At 44.9% G+C, this 9,238-nt stretch overlaps 1 pseudogene; it reads right to left on the bottom strand.

Annotated features, from left to right (window-relative positions):
• Positions 1-647: 647 nt before the first annotated feature.
• On the bottom strand, positions 648-2,458 carry LOC149578895 (18S ribosomal RNA; annotated as a pseudogene).
• Positions 2,459-9,238: the final 6,780 nt, after the last annotated feature.

Raw genomic sequence — 9,238 nt, 5'->3', positions numbered from 1 at the left:
CTTTGTTCTTTTTATTTCTAAGGTGCATGATGCACCCGTGTGTTGGGTGTTGACACATCTCAAACCCCAAGCACCCAATGGGTGCGATGAGGAATGCTATGGTGTGTCCCCACCCCATCACCTCAAAAAGGTGGGAGTCAACATATGGGAGAGCCATGTCAGTGGACGGGGCCCCTGCCCTGCAAATCATGTGAGTGCACCCATTCTAAACACAGAATGCTCCAAGTGACAAGTCAACACACCTGGGCAAGGCAACGGGGGGTTGCAGCAGTCCCAAATTACCGCTATCAAAATGATGGATCCCTGGCATAGTGCCACGCATGCGATCGGACCATGAAATCTCAACAGGGGACAAAGCCTAGACTCCCTCTGAACTATAACAGAGTATAGACCTCTCACTCCGACGTGGACATCATTCGAAGGCACTGATCTTAATCCAGATTGCATTCGAGTCTCTTCTTCACCCTGCGGGGAATCCATGCTTTCGATCATGGCATTCGATGTGACCCTCAACCTCGATGGTGCTGGACTCATAGCTTGGCCATCCAGCACATCACTATAGGGCCAAGTGTCTGTACATCGTCAAGATTTTAGGGTTGGGGAGGAGGCCAACTCTATCCCCTACATGATTCAAGGTCTCAAATTGACAATGATCCTACTGCAGGTTCACATATGATAACCTTGTTATGACTTCTCCTTCCTCTAAATGATAAGGTTCAGTGAACTTCTCGCAACATCGCTGATAGGAACTGTCGTTATTGCAGCAATCTAAACACTTCACCGAATCATTCAATTGGTAGGAGCGACGAGCAGTGTGTACAAAGGGCAGGGACGTAGTCAACGTGAGCTGATGACTCGCACTTACTAGGAATTCCTTGTTGAAGACCAATAATTGCAATGGTCTATCCCCATCATGATGCAATTTGGTAAGATTTCCTAAACCTTTTGGGCCAAGGAGAGAAACTTGCTGGTTACATCAGTGTAGCATGCGTGTGGCCCAGAACATCTAAGGGCATCACAGACCTATTATTGCCTCAAACTTTCATGGCCTAGGAGGCCATAGTCCCTCTAAGAAGCTGGCCATGAAGGGTAATCTCCATGTAGCTAGTTAGCAGGCTGAGGTCTCATTCATTAATGAAATTAACTAGACAAATTGCTTCACCAACTAAGAATGACCATGCACCACCACCCATAGAATCAAGAAAGAGCTCTTAATCTGTCAATCCTTACTATGTCTAGACTTGGTAAGTTTCCCCATGTTGAGTCAAATTAAGCCATAGGCTCCACTCCTGGTGGTGCTCTTTCATCAATTCCTTTAAGTTTCAGCCTTGTGACCATACTCCCCCCGGAACCCAAACACTCTGATTTCTCAAAAGGTGTTAGCGGAGTCCTTAGAGCAACATCCGCCGATCCCTGGTCGACATCGTTTATGGTTGAGACTAGGATGGTATCTAATCTTCTTCAAGCCCCCAACTTTTGTTCTTGATTAATGAAAACATTCTTGGAAAATGCTTTTGCAGTGGTTCATCTTCCATAAATCAAAGAATTTCACCTTTGACAATGAAATACAAATGCCCCCGACAGTCCCTATTAATCATTACTCCGATCTTGAAGGCCAACGGAATAGGACCAGACTCCTATCACGTTATTCCATGCTAATGTATTCAGAGCATAGGCTTTCTTTGAGCACTCTAATTTTTTCAAAGTAATGACGCTGAAACCATGACCCAGCCAATTAAGGCTAGGAACACACCACCGGCAGAAGGGATGTGAGGGCCAGTGCACACCCAGAAGGCAGACCGACCATGACAACCCAAGGTCCAACTACGAGCTTTTTAACTGCAACAACTTAAATATACACTATTGGAGCTGGAATTACCGCAACTGTTGGCACCAGAGTTGCCCTCCAATCGATCCTCATTAAGGGATTTAGATTTTACTCATTCCAATTACTAGACTCGATGAGCCTAGTATTGTTATTTATTATCACTACCTCCCCATGTCAGGATTGGGTAATTTGCGCGCCTGCTACCTTCCTTGGATGTGGTAGCCATTTCTCAGGCTCCCTCTCTGGAATCAAAGCCTAATTCTCTGTCACCTATAACCACCATGGTAGGCCTCTATCCTACCATCCAAAGTTGATGGGGAAAAATTTTGAATGAAGCATCGCCAACACAAAGGTCGTGCGATCCGTCGAGTTATCATGAATCACCAAAATAGTAGGTGAGCCCGCGCTGGACTTTTATCTAATAAATGCATCCCTTCTAAGAGTTAGGATTTGGTGCATGTATTAGCTCTAGAATTACTATGGTTATCCAAGTAGCAAAGTACCATCAAAGAAACTATAACTGATTTAATGAGCCATCCGCAGTTTCATAGTCTGAAATAGTTCATACTTAGACATGCATGGCTTAATCTTTGAGACAAGCATATGACTACTAGAAGGATTGACCAGGTAGCTTCTAACAAAGAGGGGACCCCCAAGACCTACTATAGCCAAGGGATGCCTACCATGATGGGAAACTAAAATTTGCATTCACTTTGTCATGCATCCAAACATAATTCACCACACAAGCAACAAGAATGATGTTCACGGCACATGCAGGACTCGCAATGCTCAAAGATTTCACACAAGAGGAAAGTGTCCCATCATTGACTGGAGAGGGCCAAACAGGGAGCCTTGGTTCATAGGCACCTAGGAAGAATGTCCCATATAGAACCCTTTACCCTCAAACTCACTGTCGCCATTACTCAAAAAGAAGCCTCGAGTCTATACGAGATGCACCGTGCATGTAGCCACCTCAATTGTAAGGCCACTCAGAGACATCCATTTCCCAGGCATATGCCTCCTACACGCCTGTTGAGGTGCACCTGCACAGAAAAAATCCTTCTTGATCACAACAAACATTTTCCCATGACGAAGAGCTAGTTGCCGAAGTGCCAATGGAGACCATCGTGCTGAAGGTTGAAGGGTCGTGCATGTCGAAAACATGGCTAGTTATGCGATTGGTGGGGGCTCACTGTGCATGCAACCACCTCAATTATAAGGCTGCTGAAGGACACCATGTATAACACCCCCTCCACACATTTATAGGTGATGAGAGCCTGCCTGCATACATGGACATGTCTAACCTCTGGAAAATATCTCCTTTCCTAGCACAGCCTTGCTAACCTTTCCCCGTGACATGTGATCTTCTAGTGCAGGTATAGAAAAGTTCCTATGAGTGAACACTCACACTAGCATTGTCGGACAAGCTTCAATCTCATGCACATGCACATACCAAAGAACTACACCATGAGGGAACCACCCATGAGCACCCACATCTTGGAAAAAAGCATTCATGCAATTTCTTCCCCTAGACAAACATGTTGGGCCTGCACTTGTTAGAGCATTGTAAAGATGAGCGCTCTGGTTCGCAGGAGCTTGAGAAGAACATCTCATATGAAACTTGTTCGCCCAAAATTCTCAAATCACAAATGCTCGTAGCAGAGTCATAATGCAAAAATGTACACCATGCATGCGACCGAGTAAGGACACTCAAAGACATCCATTTCCTAGGCATATGCCCCCTACACGCTTTTTGGTGCACCTTGTACAAATGGCCATACTTCGAAAAGCCCTCCCAGAATTTTGCATCTAAAGAGAGATGAAATGCCTTGGGCTTTTTGTCCGCACAATGCAAACACCGAATTCTCTCTTTAGGGGGAAGCTGAAGAAGAGTATCTCCCGTAGAACCCATGATCCGCAGCCATTCGGATCGCACGGGCAGGACAGGGCATGGAGAGTTTTCGTATCCAAACAAAAATTATCAGTAATGCTCTACGCTTCTATTGGCCCGGACCACAAAAGTTGTCACGATAGTTCCATGCACTTCTGTAGGATGAGATAGTGAAGAGGTGACCATGCACTAAGAATGCACTAGTGAATAAATTATGTGGCAACCAAAGCTTTTTCTAGCCCCCCTCTCAATCCCAAGGCTCTAGCAATTGGCAAAAACATAGGGTGGACAGTGGACCCTTGATGAAATTAGGGACGTCGAGCAATGCACCCGTGTAACCATCTCTTTCCTTCTTGTTGTCAGGGCAGGATAAAAATGCAATGATAGAATGTGCCAAGAGACGGAGCCCTTGGCTAAAAGATACAACTCCATACACTTAGCAACAAGTGCATCTTAGAATCGAACAACAAATGTGCAGTGTGTTTCAAGCCATGTAGGCACCTACATATAGGGTATCCAACAAAACAAAGTGACAAGTACTTCTCACAAGTTTTGCCATTGTGATTACCGAATGGGATATACTCACCGCAAATGACCATCATTACCATCTCAGAATAGATACAAGCACATCAACCTTCATCCGATCAACTGGATGAATTTCACTTTGAAGGGACCCAATCCAAAATTTTCAGAGGTCATCTCTTGGAACTGTCAAGAACAAGGCCTATCTTACATGCAAACTATGCTACTGTGCAAACATAGGTTGCAATTAAAGAGAAATTGCAAGGCCGTCACAATGGCCCGAGGCCAATGCTCCAACTAAGTCAATTTTCTCTCGCAATCACCATGCCATCATTCAAAAAGATATCTCCCCATACACTTGTGACAATGCACAATCTAAGTGGTAGATGCAAGCTCGCCCTTGAAAGACCACTTTCCAAGACATCTCGATGACACATTGGAACAACAGCCATTGTCGAACCATTCCCAATGTTGTACCGATCGAGTTGCACAGAGGCAACCTGAGGGAGCTCCCGTGTAGAAATTAGGATGTTCTTTTGTACCCATCTCTCACAAAAACCAATGTTAGCTGTAAAAAAATTTAGAATATGAGGCTCGTATCCATCAATATCGTCAGCACTGGGTCTATATTCAAAGGCCACAGAGAGATTCCAATAAGAGAAGCTCCCTTGTTTGCTTGCAAAAACATCCCAAATGCTAGACACAAGCTCCCGCCCTTAGCATTGCTCTTGAGATCACCACAATGACACATTGGAATGACAACCATTATCAAAAAACTCCCAAATTTGTGCCGATGGAGTGAGAAAGAAGAGAAACTTTGGGGAGCTGTGCATAGAAAATGGGCTGTTGCTTCATTTCGCTCTTCTATATATAGATTTGATGTCATTGATTTTGTTTGGAATCTGAGGCTGCATTCATACTTGCTCACACAAGCAATGGATCTTCTGATTGAATGGCCATGGGGAGCTTTCGATAACAAAGTCTCCCTTGTCACTCGTGATGCACAGCCCAACTGTTGCTAGATGACGGATCACCCTTCAGATCGCTGCCCAGGAAACCACCACAATAGCACCATTGGAATGACAATCGCTGCCAAACCATTCCAAAAATTTTGTGCCAAAGAAGTTGTTGCAAAGAGAATGAATTTGGGGAGAGAGCCCTCGCATAACAAAATCGGGATGGCTTCATGGCCCTTCCAATAGAAACAATGCTCGTGCCAATATTCAAAATCTGAATAATGTGTCTTTCTTGAACACCAACACTAATTCTATTGGGGAGGGTCGTGGAGAGCTTTTGTTATCAAAACTCTCATTGTAGCCGAGATAGGCACACAAAAATTTGCTAAAGTGCCAAACACCCACCTCATGGCTAGACAAGGGCTTGCCATTGGATCAACTTCGAAATCGCTAAACAGATGCACTATAGACTGGCAACCACTGCCAAGTCTCTTCTGTAATTGTGTCGGTCGAGTGATCGAAGAAGGTGATCTAAGAGATAGTCCAAGGCTAGGCATTCATTGGGGGACTTGCACTGATAGCAAACATTTATGCAATACCCAACCAACACCGGACGGAGGTGCTAGATGAGGGCTCCCATTTTAGATCAATTTTTAAAATCACCAAGTAGACGCAGTGAGGGCTGGCAATTGCTGCCAAACATTTTTTTGAAATTGTGCTAGCTAAGTGACAAGAAAACATGATCTAAAGGAGAGTTGAGGAGTAGCACCTTACATCTCCTAGAACTGTCAAGAACAAGGCCAATCTTACATGCAAACTCTACTACTGTGCAAACATAGGTTGCAATTAAAGAGAAATTGCAAGGCCGTCACAATGACCCGAGGCCAATGCTCTGACTAAGTCAATTTTCTCTTGCAATCACCATGCCACCGTTCATAGAGAGATCTCCCCTTTCACTTGTGATGCGATGCACAATCCAAGTGCTAGACACGAGCTCGCACTTGAAAGACCACTTTCCATGACATCCCCCGATGACACATTGGAATGACAACTGTTGTTGAACCATTCCCAATGTTGTGCCGATTGAGTTGGCACAGAGGTGACCTTAGGGAGCTCTCGCATAGCAATTGGGATGTGCTTTTGTACCCATCTCTCACAAACACCAATGTTAGCTGTGAACAAATTTGGAATCCAAGGGCTCGCATCCATCAATATCATCGGCACTGGGTCTATATACAAAGGCCATGGAAAGGTTCCGATAAGAGAAGCTCCCCTGCTCGCTCGCACAAACATCCCAAATTCTAGACACAAGCTCCCACCCTTAGCATCACTCTCCAGATTACCGCAATGACACATTGGAATGACAACCACTGTCGAACAACTTCCAAAATTGTGGCAATGGAGTGAGAAAGAAGAGAAACTTTGGGGAGCTGCGCATAGCAAAAGGGCTGCTACTACTTCATTTTGCTCTTATATAAATCCAACATCATTGATTTTATTTGGAATCCAAGGCTACATGCCTCCTTGCTCACACAAGCAATGGCTCTTCTAATTGAATGGCCACGGGGAGCTTTCAATAATAAAGGCTCCCTTGTCACTCGTGATGCGCAGCCCAACTACTAGACGATTGCTTGCCCTTCAGATTGCTACCCAGGCAACCACCAAAATGGCACATTGGAACGATAATTTTTGCCAAACCATTCCAAAAATTTTGTGCCAAAGAAGTTGTTGCAAAGACAACGACTCTGGGGAGAGAGCCCTCGCATAGAAAAATCGGGATGGCTTCACGACCCTCCCAATAGAAAGGATGCTGGTGCCAATATTCCAAATCTAAATAATGTGTCTTTCTCAAACACCAGCACCAATTCTATTGGGGAGGGTCACCAAGAGCTTTTTTTATCAAAGCTCCCATTGTAGTTGCAATAGGCAGACAAAAAATTGCTAGAGCGCCAAGCACCCACCTCATGGCTAGACAAGGGCTCGCCGTTAGATCAACTTTGAAATCATTGAACAGATGCACTATGGAATGGCAACCACTACCAAGTCTCTTCTGTAATTGCATCAGTCAAGTGACCGAAGAAGGTGATCTAAGAGAGAGTCCAAGGCTAGGGATTTGTTGGCGGATTTGTGTTGATAGCAAAAATTTATGCAATACCCGAGAAACATTGGACAGAGGTGCTAGACGAGGGCTCCCATTTTAGATCAAGTTTTAAAATCACCAAGTAGACACGGTGAGGGCTGGCAACTGCTGCCAAACCTTTTTCTAAAATTGTGCCAGCTGAGTGACAAGAAAACATGATCTAAAGGAGAGTCGAGGAATAGCACCTCGAGGGTGGGATTCATGCCCCTCTAACTGATTCAACATTGACGTCCATCATTTCAAAATCTGACATATCCATCCACCCTAACACTAGTAGTAAATTAATGAGGGGGGCATGGGAGAGGCTCGCAGAAACCACCTCTCCCATTGTAGCTACAATAGGCACACAAAAAATTGCTAGAGTGCCAAGCACCCACCTCATGGCTAGACAAGGGCTCGCCATTAGATCATCTTCAAAATCATGAAACAAACACGGTGTAGAATGGCCACCGCTACCAAGTTTGTTCCATAAATGCGTTGGTTGAGTGATTGAGGAAGGTGATACAAGAGAGGGTCCAAGAGTAGGCATTCATTGGGGGATTCATGCCAATAGCAAAAATTTATGCAATACTCGAGCAACACCGTATGGAGGTGCTAGACGAGGGCTCCCATTTTAGATTAGGTTTTAAAATCACCATGTAGATGCGGTGAGGGCTGTCAACTGCTACCAAACCTTTTTCCGAAATTGCGCCAGCTGAGTGACAAGAAAACATGATCCAAAGGAGAGTCCAGGAATAGCACCTCGAGGGTGGGCTTCATGCCCCTCTAATTGATTCAATGTCAACGTCCACTATTTCAAAATCTGACATATCCACTTGCCTTGACACTGGCATCGAATCAATGAGGGGGGCATAGGAGAGGCTCGAGGCAATGACCTCTCCCATTGTAGCCACGATAGGCACAAATTTTTTTTTGCTAGAGTACCCACCACCCACCTCATGGCTAGACAAGGGCTCGCCATTAGATCAACTTCGAAATTGCTGAACAGACACATTATAGAATGGCAACAGCTTCCAAGTCTCTTCCATAATTGTGTTGGTTGAGTGATCAAAGAAGGTGATCTAAGAGAGAGTCCAAGGGTAGGCATTCATTGGGGGATTTGTGCCTAAAGCAAAAAAATTATGCAATACCCGAGCAACACCGGACGGAGGTGCTAGATGAGGGCTCCCGTTTTAGATCAAGTCTTAAAATCACCAAGTAGATGCAGTGAGGGCTGGCAACCACTGCCAAACCTTTTTTCAAAATTGAACTAGCTGAGTGTCATGAAAACATGATCTAAAGGAGAGTCAAGAAATAGCACCTCGAGGGTGGGCTTCATGCCACTCTAATTGATTCGACGTCGGCGTCCACCATTTCAAAATATGACATATCCATTCACTTTGACACTAGTGTTGAATCAATCAAAAGGGCATGGCAGAGGCTCATGGCAGCCACCTCTCCAATTGTAGCCATGATAGGCACACAAAAAATTTCTAGAGTGCCAAGCACCCACCTCATGGCTAGACAAGGGCTCACCGTTAGATCAACTTCGAAATCGCTGAACAGACGCACTGTAGAATGGTAACCGCTGCCAAGTCTCTTCATTAATTGCATCAGTCGAGAGATCGAGGAAGGTGATCTGAGCAAGAGTCCAAGGGTAGGCATTCGTTGGGGGATTCTCGCTGATAGCAAAAATTTATGCAATACCCAAGCAACACCAGATGGAGGTGCTAGATGAGGGCTCCTATTTTAGATCAACTTTTAAAACCACAAAGTAGACATTGTGAGGGCTGGCAACCACTGCCAAACCTTTTTCCAAAATTGTGCCAGCTGAGTGACAAGAAAACATGATCTAAAGGGGAGTCAAGGAATAGCACCTCGAGGGTGGGCTTCATGCCCCTCCAATTGATTCAATGTTGGCG

This window comes from Cupressus sempervirens, chromosome 1 (assembly GCF_028749045.1).
Source record: "Cupressus sempervirens isolate cs-2001-9-10 chromosome 1, ASM2874904v1, whole genome shotgun sequence".
NCBI classification, from domain to species: domain Eukaryota; kingdom Viridiplantae; phylum Streptophyta; class Pinopsida; order Cupressales; family Cupressaceae; genus Cupressus; species Cupressus sempervirens.
The sequence above is the reverse complement of the archived record's forward strand: the minus strand, read 5'-3'. Positions and strand labels throughout refer to the sequence as shown.